The 13,608-nt window shown below is 49.8% G+C and overlaps 1 protein-coding gene across 4 annotated transcripts in view; it reads left to right on the forward strand.

Moving 5' to 3' along the window:
- Nucleotides 1-13,608, forward strand: part of ZFR2 (zinc finger RNA binding protein 2) — a 46,342-nt gene that overhangs the window by 4,472 nt on the left and 28,262 nt on the right. The window lies entirely within an intron of this gene.

A 13,608-nucleotide genomic window follows, 5' to 3' on the forward strand; every position in this document is an offset into this window, starting at 1 on the left:
GGAGGTAAGAACCCTGATGGGGGGAGGGGGCGTTAGAGAACACGGAGACCTGGGAGGGTGACGGGGGGAGAGGCAGAGGCATGGGGGAGGGGGATAGAGGCCTGACTGGAGGGGCGGGCAGAGACTTGATGGCATAGCGGTCTTGACCTGAGCGAAGTCCTGAGACCCTATAGGAGAGTGGGCACCTGGGGCTTCTTGGGGAGGGAGAACAGTAAGGAAGGGTAGAGGGACCTGGAAACTCAGTGGAGGAGGCGACTGGATGTTTTAAGATCTACTGGCAGACAGGGGCCGAGGGAAGAGCCAGGGATGGGGGTGGACAGGGATGGGAAGCAGCCTGGGGAAGGAGGGCTCTGTGGGTAGAGACACATGGGGTGTGTCTGTACCCCAAATGTACACACGCACATCATTCTCCAGGGCTTCTCCTTGGAGCCTGTCTGCGGTCTCAGTCCTTCAACCTGGCACACCAGACCAGGTCCCAGGCGGGGATGCAGGCAGAGCGGGCATCCCTGGGGGAAAGTGCTCCCCTACCCACTTTCCTTTGTTGCCCTGGTGTCACTTGCCAACTGGTAGCCTGGCAGAACCTCCTCCTGGGCCAGTTTCTCACAGACTGGATTCAAACTGCCCCTTAGATAACTGAGCGACAGGTGCCTGCTGCACCACGGGCCTGTTAGGATTGTTTCATGCTCTCATTCAGCACGTTGAAAATAGGTAAGGCTAGTGGAAAGTTAGTGTCCACCCCTCCCTCAACCCAGTTGTTGTGGTGCTGCTGTGTTCTTTCCTGTGGAATCAGGAGGAGTTCGGTCAGGCCTTGGAACCAGGGGTTGTGGAATTTGAGAGAGCTCTTCCTGCTTTCTGTATCCAGAGTGGTCTGAAAGGTGTAGTGTTGGCTGGTCAGGGAAAGAATGGCTACAGAGTGTTACATTTTTATGTTATCCTTCCCTGTTTCCGTCATCCTTGGTGGTAGAGCATTCTTATTGCCAGTGCTTAGTTACAGCAGCAGGACTAGGCTAGGCTGTCAGGGACCACACCCTTTTGGAAATGTTCTGCCCCTCTGCCTGCTTGCTGCCAATGCTTTCTTTCCTTTCTCTCTCCTTTCTCTTTCTCTTTCTCTTTTTTTCTCTCTTTCTCCGGTGCATTATTTAGTGAGATGTGGAGAATCACTTGAATGTTAGGTGTTCTATTAAGATTACCTTCCAGAGGAGAAGTTTGAGCACTTAACTCGTAAAACAGGTAATTGCGGGCCTTCAGCAGATGTTTTTGTCATTTACCTGAATTAAGGTATTTAAACACTTTGGCACAGCTCTTGTCTGGATTCTGATGACTTAGGTGATACAGTAAACAGCCATGTGACTAAGGATGTTAAACTACCACGAACTGAATGTCAAATTAGTCAGTGTCTTTAGAATTGTCCCCAAGGGTGTGTGTTATTCCTTGAGAAAAGAGTAGATTTAACTAAATCAAAAACATAGGAATCGGGCTTCCCTGGTGGCGCAGTGGTTGAGAGTCCGTCTGCCGATGCAGGGGACACGGGTTTGTGCTCCGGTCCGGGAAGACCCCACATGCCGCGGAGCGGCTGGGCCCGTGAGCCATGGCCGCTGAGCCTGCGCGTCCGGAGCCTGTGCTCCGCAACGGGAGAGGCCACAGCAGTGAGAGGCCCGCGTACCGCAAAAACAAAAACAAAAACAAAAAAACCCCATAGGAATCATAGCAAAATCAATTTTAGTCTCAGAAAACCTTGAAACAAGATAATCTGCATTGTCTGAATAGTTTTAAGTTAACTAGACATTCTCTTTTGGGGGAAACAACTTTTGCTTGAAACCTTCAGCTGCTTTTAAAGTATATATTTCTTACATAATGTGCCATGGAAAAACTGATGAGGTAACAGATTTTGTGAGTACCAACTTTATGGACAAATACTGGACAATAGTATTTACAAAGCCCATTTCATGGATTGCCAAAGCAAAGACGACAGTTTATTTCTTAGAGGAATTTTGCATAGGTTTTTTTGGCTTTTAAAATTGGTAACCATAGCCCTGGATAGTAATATTCCTTACCTTGTCATCCATAAATAGGGTTGGAATTGGAACTGTTCTTAAATTGTTGTTCAGTAAGAATCGGATGCACACTTACTCATGAAGTTATAAGAAAAGTTTGTAATTACTTGTAAATAATGATGATTTTCATTTATTTTACTTTAGGTGGTCTTTTAAATCTCATAAAGCTTTTTTAGACTTAGAGTTAGTGCTGCACGTGTTCAGAATTAAGGATTAATCCCATGTGGAAAATTGAATCTGATAGTGTGTTTAATTAGCACTGAATGCAGTTTTCAGGTGTGAGGCTGAGAGCTGCTCAAGAAATCCAGCAGAGTTCTGTGTGAGTTAAGTCGAGTTGGTAATGAAAGCATTGAGAGCTCAGAGCTGTACGGTGGATGTCCCCAGGGGTGGAATGTGACAGGCGGGCCAGATCCACTGTAATATTTCCCTTTTCTAGCAGTTCTGTCAAAATACCACCCATCTAGTGTAGCTGGCTACCTCTACCTTTGCATCCTTGTTAAACCTAAATAAGACAGCTACTGGGTTTTGGTGTAATACTTGATTTCCCATCAGGAGAAGTTCTATTTTAATAAGCTTTTGGCATAAATGTTAATAGCCGAATTCCTTCATCTGCAGAATATCAGGAAGTTGGAAGCCTGATTGGAACCCCATCGAACTCTGTTAGTGGTGGATAACAATATGAAGCGCTGGTTACTGATTCTCTGTATTGAATAAGTCCCAAGCACTTGATATCTCGTCCAGTCCTCACAGTAATCCCGTGAGCTAGGCATTAATGATACCCATTTTGCTGATAAGGAAACGAAGCTCAGGGTGCAGTAACTGGTGTAGGATCCCCAGGGTGGTGAGTGGTGGTGTCTGGCTAGGAATGAGGGCTGCCTGGCTCCCAGGCTGTGCCTTTGCCCCATGGTAGGGCATGCCCGAGCTTGGGGAGGTGCTCGTGGTGGCAGACCTAGCCTGATGCAGCCGCTCAGCAGTGGGGCCTGCTGGCGGAGACTGGGTTCTGCCATTCTTTACGCTGTCACCTGGATCCTGCCCCTTTCGTTTGGGTCCTAGTCAGATTGTGGTTTAGGGCCGCATTCTTCAGACCTTGCAAAATTACTTGCTCTGGAGTGGGGAGGCCGAGGAAGTATCTGGTCCAATGTCATGGGGATGGTAATGATAACCCAACCCATGTCTCTCAGTAATCTCTTCCAGAGGCAACAGATAGCTTGGGAAAGGCAACAGAGCCCACGTCAGCCATGGGGGGCAGCATAGGCAGCCCCAGTGCTGCCAGATGAAAAATCACCCATTAACACCACCCAGGTAGGAGACCGCTGCCCTGTCAGGTATGGCTACGACCGGATTCAGAATGGTCCTGGTCATACCCAGGCCAGCCTCTGTTGCCTGCACCCCATCTCTGACCCCCTGGTCTCCAGGCCCTTCCAGAGTGAACGTTACCCTCCAAGGCCTGTCTGTCCCCTGAGCTCAGGTCCCAGAAACACAAGCTGCCAGAGAGAATCTGGTGTCATTGCCTCAGGGACTGGGTGCACCTGCCACCACACCCAAAAGCAGGAGAGTGGGGCTCGTGGGAACCTGTAGTTGAGTTTGAAGCAGTCCTGACAATGATTGCACCTCGGCAGCACTTCCCGCGTACTCCCCGTTGGGATTGACTGGAGGTGGACCCTGGGAAAGCAAGGCACAGGAGTTCTCCTTTTACAGTGTGCCTGCTGTTGTTTTCTTAAAGACCCATCTCAGGAAGGCTCTCAACTGCAGGCGAGACCTGATTTCAGCATATTTTAAGGAAAACCTTTCAAATGACAGAACTATACTATCTGTGTTCCAACCACACGTACATTAGGTACATTTAAAATTTTTGAAGTATGGATTTTGAATTTTCATTTTATCCATTTTAGAGCTAGAAGTCAACTCACCAACATCAGAGCACAAGTTAATTCCTAATAGAGATTTTTTTCCTCAACATATTCTGTTTCTGAATTTTTAAAAGTTTTACTTTATATTTTGTCTTTTGTCTGGATCTACCAATGTGTGTATTTAGAATGATCAGAACAAATACATCAAATTTAAAAGCATTTTCAAATGATCCTTTAAAATTCTTTTTTCATGTGAGTGTAATTGGTGTTCTCTTATTTGGTTTTGGAGGTAAAGAGACAAAGACCATTGATCTGGATGAATAACTGAGCAGTCCTAAAAAGTAAGGGAAACGTGTAGAAAGGGTATTTATAAATCTCGTATTCATTCCTTATTTTATAGTCTATATTTTATATTCATTATTTTATATTCATTCTTTATTAGTAGATCAAAAGTTTGTGAACCTTCAGATCAGGAATTGCAGATGGTCTTGTAAGGAGCAGACACATACATGTGTGAATACCGTCTAAGATAGAGGATAGAGGGTCTGTCAGGGGAGGATCAAAACAGCCTGCGCACCCCACCCTCCCACCGGTCATTGACACGTGGCACTGAACCCAGAGTGGCAAGTCTTCCCAGTTTCCCAGAGAACCCACAATTCCCTGTCCTACATGAAATCCCCCAAATTTTAAATGCCAGAACCAAAGTCAGACTGTGAGCCAAATGACACCTGTTTCCACTTTATGACCTTGCTTTCTGTTCTTAAAAGTTTAATCACAGAAGGATAATGTAGAAGACATTATAGATACATTTGATAATTAAAAGGAATAGTATGTATTCCAGCTAGAAGGAGGAGCCCTCCTTTTTGACTGGTTTTAGTCGATTAAGAAGGTCGTGGGGTTTTGCGTGTATGTTAAGAAGATAATACCAGTTTTTGTCTTCATCACGGCTCTGAGCTGCTCAGATAGCTTATTCATCTAAGGTGAGAAACGCTGTCTAATTCAAAACAAAATTAGGAAGCTTTGACAAAACGCAGGGATTTTTTGCTTGTTTCTTTTGTTTTTTGGTATGTCTGTGACACCTTAAATCTGAAGTGTGCTCTTTACTCATAGGGTATTCTAGAATCTTGGTAGGAAAAGCTTTTGGTACCACCCAAGGTCTAACTGGTGGGTAATTGTTCCCTTGTTCTGTCCCTTGTACTGTGGTATCCGCACACCAGCTGGGAACTGACATTCTCTGCCTGTCCTTTTCTCTTATACTTGCGTTAGAGGGTACTTCTAAGCTTGCCAGACTTTTCTAGCTAGAAACTTCATTTGTAAATATTTGGGGGAACGGGACTTTTTTTTTTGGTACATATTGTGCTTTGGGCAGGTTTTCTTTCCCCCCAGAGGTAAGTTGCATTTGCAGCACATCACTGTCCGCTTGCATATTTAAATTAACTGTTGACTAAGAATTGAGAATTACTTCACTTTGGTTCTGTAGCACTTTGTAGTTTGGAAACTCACTTTTGTTGACTGAGGTTAACTCCTTGTGAGTTTTGCTCTCTGGGAACAGAAAGAACTATAATGTCTAAGACTCTTGGAATGAATGTTTTTAAAATAGATTTTTTTAATTTATTTATTGGCTGCGTTGTGTCTTCCATGGCTGTACGCGGGCTTTCTCTAGTTGCCGAGGACTTCTCATTGCGGTGGCTTCTCTTGTTGCAGAGCACAGGCTCCAGGCACGCAGGCTTCAGTAGTTGTGTCACACGGGCTCAGTAGTTGTGGCACACGGGCTTAATTGCTCCGCGGCATGTGGGATCTTCCCAGACCAGGGCTGGAACCCATGTCCCCTGCATTAGCAGGCGGATGCTTAACCACTGCGCCACCAGGGAAGCCCGGAATGAATGTTTTTTTAAAAAGCCAGTGGCTTCTTTTAAATTTTGAATGTCATTGCTTGAATCAGGGTTGGTGGTTCGACGTCTGTTGTACTTGCTTATGAGAAACTCACACTGGCTGTCTAGTCCCACCTCCCTCTGTTGACACGAGAGGCCCATGTGCTAGACCAGCATAGATGTTGCTGTGGAGGTTTTTCTGCCCCTTAAAGCAGCAGGAGAGGGCTGGAACCATGGATGAGCCCTCTCTGTGCCCAGAACAGCATTTCACCTATTTGGTTCATGGCAGCAAAAAGGCACGGCCGTATTGATCCTGGTTGGGCGTCCTCTCACTTGCACTGCTCCTGGGGAGGGCGAGTGTACATAATGCTTTCTCTTTAGCTTAACCAGCATGTATCAACAAGATGGCATTCTTAAGCATCTGACCAGCGGGGCTAACTATGCAGCCACCTTCCATGTGAGCACCACGTTCCTTTTCAGAAGGACAGAAGAGAATTCTGGGAGTTCCACTGCCAAACAGAACATGGCTCACCCTCAACGCTCAGGAAACTCCCGTCACGAGTCTCTGGAATCCCTGCCTCGGGAACACCAAGCAGCCCAGTGGCTCTGTCTTGAGGAGCTAGGCTGGCCCTGACTGGGAGCTGGAGACTCCTGACTACATTTTAAAGAAGGCTGCGGATGGGCGTAAGGGAATGAAATTCTCCATCATCTTCCCAAGAGCCCAAGGATTTAGTTCACCAGATCCCTTTCCAGGATGTCTTCCGGGAGTACCTGGGTCTGAAATGGATATTTAACATGGAGAGTGCATATAAGGCTTTCGTGGAAAAAAAAAACTTCTGTTAGAAAAATCAGAATTGTTATGGGAATGAATGTATGGTATGCTGTATGTTTTGAATATAAAACCCTTGTGGGGGGCTTCCCTGGTGGCTCAGTGGTTGAGAGTCCTCCTGCCGATGCAGGGGACACGGGTTTGTGCCCCGGTCCGGGAAGATCCCACATGCCGTGGAGCGGCTAGGCCCGTGAGCCATAGCCGCTGAGCCTGCGCGTCCGGAGCCTGTGCTCTGCAACGGGAGAGGCCACAACAGTGAGAGGCCCGTGTACCACAAAAAATAAAAATAAAATAATAAAACCCTTGTGCGGCTTCCCTGGTGGCGCAGTGGTTGAGAGTCCGCCTGCCGATGCAGGGGACACGGGTTCGTGCCCCGGTCCGGGAAGATCCCACATGCCGCGGAGCGGCTGGGCCCGTGAGCCATGGCCGCTGAGCCTGCGCGTCCGGAGCCTGTGCTCCGCCAACGGGAGAGGCCACAATAGTGAGAGGCCCGCGTACCGCAAAAAAAAAACCAAAACCCTTGTGAACTGAAGTGCCAAATGAAGTCATCTCTCTGGGTGTATATGTATGCATGTACCCACAAAATAACAAATGTGATCTTACTGCCAATAAAACGGGTTTGAAAATATCCTCCCTGATGAATGTCTTGAGTGCGCATGTTAGCCTTGGGTATCGCCCTTCACAGTGCACCGTCTAAGCTCCGAATGTTCCTCAACCCTGTGAGTAGTCACAGACGCACCTGGGAAACTGAGCTAGGTCAGGATGCCAGAGCCGAGGTTTTCTCCCCATAGCGCTGCAAAGTAGGTGATCGTTGAGGTTGCGATTTCCAAGTGCTAGGCACTCAGGTCTAACCCCTCCTTCTGGTTTAGTTTCTGCCATTGGGGTGGGGGTGGGGGTCCTTAGGAGGAGGGTTGATAGATAAGTGGGTGAAGAGCTATGCCCTGGAAGGAAGAGTCCATGATTTAAAAAGAAAGCACTATGTAAGGTTTCTCAGCACTGTGATTCCACAAAAATCTTTCTTGCGCTTGATTTTTTTTTCTCGTACTCTATATGTTTTGATTGTGTTTGTGTGCTCACTGAATGATTCTTTGAAAGCAGTCTGCAACAGAGATCATTGTTACAGCAAACCCAGAGTCACTTGTCTTTCCTCCTGACCATCCCTGTGACATTCCATCACCTGCCTGTAGATTCCTCAGATGCGCCCTTCTGAAGTGAGGTCTACACTCAAGGTGCAATGTGTCCTTACGATTGGCCTTTTAGGAGCAAGCAGAGCGTGTACCAGAGAGTTTCCTGGGTCGGGGAATGTGGCCTCCCCAGACGAGTCCCTTCCATCTCCGGGCCTCCGTGTCCCCATCAGTTAGGGGACTCACTGAACAAGCTCATATCCATGGGTCTTGCCAGCCTTGCATTCTCAAATCTTATCTAGACGATGCACCCAAAGAAGCCTGACTCTCCAAAACAAAATTCAGACCAAAAATCCTGCGACCCAAAGACAAGGATGGCAGCCAGGACTTGTGAGTCTGCGTCACACAGATGTGCTTCAGTCCCACTCTTCCTGAGCCAACAGGTGCCGGTGCTTTCTCCCCAGCTTCCCGCCTCAGCTCTTCTCCCTGCCAGGCAGGCGACACTCACTGGGCCCTTGTTGTCATGGGGACAGCGGCCCTGGGCCTTGTGGTGCAGCGGCACCCTCTCCCTGTGAGCAGCACGTGACTTCAGACAGCAGCAGCACAAGCTTAGGCCCCTTGCTTGAGGGGAGGCTTCACCGAGAGTAAATGTGTGACTCTGTTCTTCAACAGCTACTCCCAACTCCTTGCTCTTGGTTGGGGCTGAGAATTGGTAGCCTGCAGACCATGTTTGATTATCACACCAGCTCTCTTCGGCCCGTGCAGTGGGTTTTTTACTTGCTATATTTGAGTTAGGTGCCAGTATTTTAAAATTGGGAGACTTTCCAAAGATTTCTGGTATCGTTTAAAATGGGAAGATCTGGCCACTCTGGGCTGCGTTGTGAGCTCCTGTGCGAGGCACTGTAGCACATGAGTTCTTGTTTGTCACGACATCCCGAGAGGTAGGTGCTCCCATTTTACAGGTGAGTAAACTGAGACGAGGAAAGAAGAAGTGACTCGCTCAAGGCCCCGCGGTGAGCCAGAGCCAAGATTGGGAGCCAGGTGGTGTGGCTCCTGTTCCCAGGCCAGCTGCTGGACTGTGGCTCTCCTCCCAGTTCCTAAGCTTGAAACCCCCGTGAGCTCTTCCTTGATCTTGATCTTGGTCCTTGGTCCTCATGCAGAACCCTCGCGTCCTCAACCTCTTCTCTTAACCTTGCTCTAAGGGAGTGTCTCATTTGTGCCTGCAGGATTTTCATGCATGGAGGTGACTGACGACAGGGGCCGTCTTGCCATTGAATGAGGATTTATTACATTTTCCGAGAGAAGGGAACACGCCACGCCACACAGGGGCACGTAAACTTTGCTTTAGTCTCAGCAAATGCTTTTTGCTCTCCCATTCAAGGAGAGATTCTTAAGCTGGGGCCTGTGAGGCCCCAGGTGATTACCGGCAAAGCCGTGCCATTTCCGGGGAGTCACAGAGGGCCGGAAGTCACAGCTTTCATCTCATTCGTAAAAGGACCCAGAAAAAGGCTATTAGAAATTGACCTCTTACCAAAGGGAGCCGGAGAAGAGGTGTGGGGACTCTCCCTTCAGACTTGGGGCAGGGAGCCTGGGCGGGAGTGACAGCCTCTGCTGCTGACTCACCTTCCTGCCCCCTACCTTTAAATGTTAGGCTCTAATCCCTGATCCCCAACCCTGGGCACCCAGACCTTGCAGGTCTGAGTTTCTCAGATTGTTCTCTGTGAGGCCGTCCTGGGCGCTATGGGGTGTGGAGCAGCATCCCTGGCCCCCACCTACTCGATGCCAGGAGCCCCCCAAAGTGACAACCACAGATGTCCTCAATATCACCCCCTTTCCCCTGGGGGCAGGATCACCCCAGGTGAGAACCCCTGCTCTAGATTACCTAGGCTTTGACAACCATATGGGCCATGCCTGAGGAGTCGCTCCCATGAGCTATTTTTTGGCTAGCTCAGCTCCTAAAACCTCGATGTGGTAGATTGTTTGCCAAAACACCCCTGTCCTTTATGTTGTTCCTTCTTATATCCACGCCCTTTCCACTGTGACCATGCAGCTCTTCCCATCTAGAAATTATCAATACATCCATTTCCCTGGCCCTCGAGCCTGGGCTTCCTTGTGCTCCTCCTTGGCCCGTAGATTGCAGCGGAAGAGATACTGCCATAGACTGAAGGTTTATACACCCCCCACCCCCCATTCGTATGTTGAAACCTAACCCCCAAGTTGATGGCATTAGGAGGTGGGGCCTTTTGGAGGTGATTAGTTCATGAGGGTGGGTCCCTCGTGAATGGGATTAGTACCCTTTGAAAGGGACCTCAGAGAGCTCCCTTACCCCTTGTGCCATTTGAGGACACAGCGAGAAGATGGCTCTCTATGAACCGGGACGCAGGCTCTCACCAGATACTGGTCTGCTGGTTCCTTCATCTTGGACTTCCCAGTCTCCAGAACTGAGAAATTTCTGTTGTTTATAAGCCACCCAATCTATGGTATTCTGGTGTAACATCTGTTCGAGCTGCCAATCCTGTTCATGCCTATTCTAAGCATAGACCTCTAGAGCCTTTGCACACGTCCTCTCCATCTTGGGGGACCCTGCCACATGAAGGGCCCCCAGCTGGACCACTGGAGGAGAAGATACTACAGGGAGGAGGGCTTCAGTGCCCGTTGGACAGCCAGCTGCCCTCCAGAAGTGGAGCTGCCTGCTGCTGACCTCAGATGCAGCCCAGCCCAGCCTACAGAGTTAGGAACAAAATAAACCATGGCTGTTTTAAGCTGGGGATCAGCAAGCCTTTTCCTAAAAGGTCAGAGAGTAAATATTTTCCATTCCAGGGGTGTCTTAGTTCAGGCTGCTGTGAGAAAGTACCACAGACTGGGTGGCTTGTAAGCAACAGGAGTTTATTCCTCTGGAGGTCTGCGATCAGGGTGCAGGCAGGGTTGGGTTCTGGTGAGAACCTCTTTGGGTTGCAAATGCTGACTTCTCACTGTGTCCTCACCTGGAGGAGAGCGGAGTGGGGAGGCAAGCTCTCCTGTGACTTTTATAAGGGTACTCATCCCATCACGGGGGGCCCCACCCTCATGACCTCATCTAATCCTAGTTACTTCCCAAAGGCCCCACCTCCTAACACCATCACATTGAGGGGTAGGGGTTCAACATAACAATTTTGGGGAGACACAAACATTCAGTCCACAACAGCGGGCTACACTGGGTCTGTTGCAGCTACAGAGCTCGGCCACTATAGGGCAAAAGTGGCTGAAAGCAATACATAAACAGGTGGGCATGGCTATGTGCCATCAAAACTTTATATTTTGACACTGAAATGTGAGTTTTGTATAATTTTCACGTGTCATGAAATAGTACTCTCTTAACTTGCTCCAACCACTTAAAAATGCAAAATTCATTTTTTGCTCATGGGCTGTGCAAAAAACAGGCAGTGGGCAGATGTGGCCATACTTGGCCTAGCCTTCTTTTAAATCCCTTCCATTTCTCCCTTTATCCCTTCCGTCTGGGCTCCACTGTGCTGAGCCCTCTCCTGAGAAGGGCACGAGTCCCATGGCACGTGCACCCTCCCCAGCTTGAGGGCATCCATGCTCCACTTCCGCAGAGCTTGCTTAGCTAAATGAAAGCCAGGCAACACGTCATCCTCCCGGACCACAAACAGCTTTGTGCTGCCCTGAGCAGTTACTCAGGTGGGCCTACTGTTCCCTTTGGGGTCACAGCTACCACTTTGACCATAGTCATGAAACGTTTACTTGACTGCTTTGCAAGCCCCGTTTTGGGTGTCTGCAAAGCCCTTGACCACCGGGAGCTGACCTGGCTGAAATTTGCATAGGTGACCTGAAGTGGCCTCTGTGTGTCTCCTATCAGCTTTGCCCTCAGCTTCTCCCCTCTACAGCCATCACCACCTGTCTAGTCTGCTCGAGCTGCCATAACAAAACACCACAGACTGAGTGGCCTAAACAATGCACGTATTCGTCACAGTCTGGAAGCAGGTTCAAGATCCAGGTGCTGGCAGGGTTAGTTTCTCCTGAGGCCTCTCTCCTTGGCCTGCAGATGGCTGCCTTCTTCCTGTGTCCCTGTGTGGTCTTCCCTCTGTGTGGGCATCCCTGGTGTCTCTTCTCATAAGGATACGAGTCCTATAGGATTAGGACCCCACCCTTATGGCCTCATTTAATTCTTTAAAGGCTCTATCTCCAAACACAGTCTTATTGGGGTTAGGGCTTCATGTGAATTTGAGGGGGGGCGGGTACAACTCAGTCCACAGCACCACCTTAGCATCCTAAAACAGGACAGATCTTGTCCTGAGATACTGTGGTGACTCCAGATTGCTTACTGGATAAAACTCGGATTCTGCCTGGCATCCCAGAGTCCCGAGCCCACCATCCAGCCTCCTGTCACCCACCCCTCCTCTGTCCCTCAGCACACAGGGCCATTCCCCTGTCAGCCCCTGTGCTCTTCTCCCTTTCCCACGTGTGTGCCAGGCCCTTCTCTCAGCCCAGGGGGCTGCATCTGAGCCCTCTCTGGAATCCCAGTATTCTTCATAGGTGAGGCCTTTTCAGGCTCTGGGTTGGAGGGGGAGGCTCCTGCTGCCTGCTGGGCTGTCAGCACATCCATACTTCTTCAGACGGTGTGTCTCTATCTCCCCCGCCCCTCCCCCAGCGTCTCAGCTGTTTGCACAGGAGAGGTGCTTCATCCTGTCATCTGAGTAGAAGGGGGCAGGGGTGACCTCCGGTGAGATCAAGGGCGTTTCAGCATCCCACATAAAACTCAAAGCTGATATCTACCCTGACCCTGTACGCTTCACAGCCAATCAGTCTGCTCACAGCTGTGACGTTTGCAGGCCCTCGTAATAAAACTGACGGGAGTCACCCTGCAGGGCACGGGAACACCTGAGATCTCCCACCACTGAGTTACATCAAGATCAAACGGCTTGGACGCCCAGCCATCTGTGAGCAGACTCTCCTTTTGTCCTTGACTTTGGTCTAGCTCAGTGGTCTTCAAACCTCAGGGTGCATAAGCATCACTACTCAGGGTCGTATACAACCAAAACATGTCCTGAATTCTTAGTTTACGCCCGCAAACGTGCTGTCTCGAGCCTGATCCCGAGTCACAGGGTAGCCCGCAGTGTCCCGGTGATCCTTCTGGAGTAGGGTCTGGACCAGCTGTAAACCAACACATGACGTTGCCCATCTGCAGCTGGGGACTCAGAGCTGGTGCCCTGGGATTGGGCTTGTCCTAGACCAGTGGTTCTCACCCGGACAGTGTCTGGGGAAATCTGTGGTTGTTTGAACTGGGGACACCTCTGGCATTGGGCGGGTGGAGGCCACGGATGCTGTTCCACAGCCCAAAGTGCCCAGGATGGTCCCCTACAGAGAGTGATCGGGCTGCAATGTCAGCATTGCCAGGATCGAGAAACCCTGCCCTAGACAGAACAGGCTGTTTGATCTCCTGGCCTGGAACAAGGTCAACAACTGCCCGCCTCACTGGTTCCCTAGGTGGGCCCCCCACCAGATGGAGACACAGCTTTTGACCTGAGCTGGGTCACTGCGGGAGCAGGTGAAGAAAGCCCCAAGCTTGTCTCTACTCCCTCAGGCCCTCAGCAAAAGGACAAGACTTGCCCTCCACCGCAGGAGACACTTTGCCTCAGCACCCTCAGTTGGCACCACTTGGGGCGCTGGGTCTTCAGGACTGGGGGCAGAGGCCCTTCTGGAGGTAGAGGCCATTGGCACGCTGGGAAGCCAGGCAAGAAGGAAAGCATCACTGCAGTGCTGATGGCCTCTTACCCAGCAGAGGCAGCAGGGCTCAGTCCAGAGAGTTCCAGGTCTGCGCTCACACTTGGACTCCAGCACTCCCGCCCTTGCAGCTTGGGCAGCTCAGACCCCTTTGTCGAG

The sequence above is a fragment of the Lagenorhynchus albirostris genome, chromosome 3 (genome assembly GCF_949774975.1).
Source record: "Lagenorhynchus albirostris chromosome 3, mLagAlb1.1, whole genome shotgun sequence".
Classification (NCBI taxonomy): Eukaryota; Metazoa; Chordata; class Mammalia; order Artiodactyla; family Delphinidae; genus Lagenorhynchus; species Lagenorhynchus albirostris.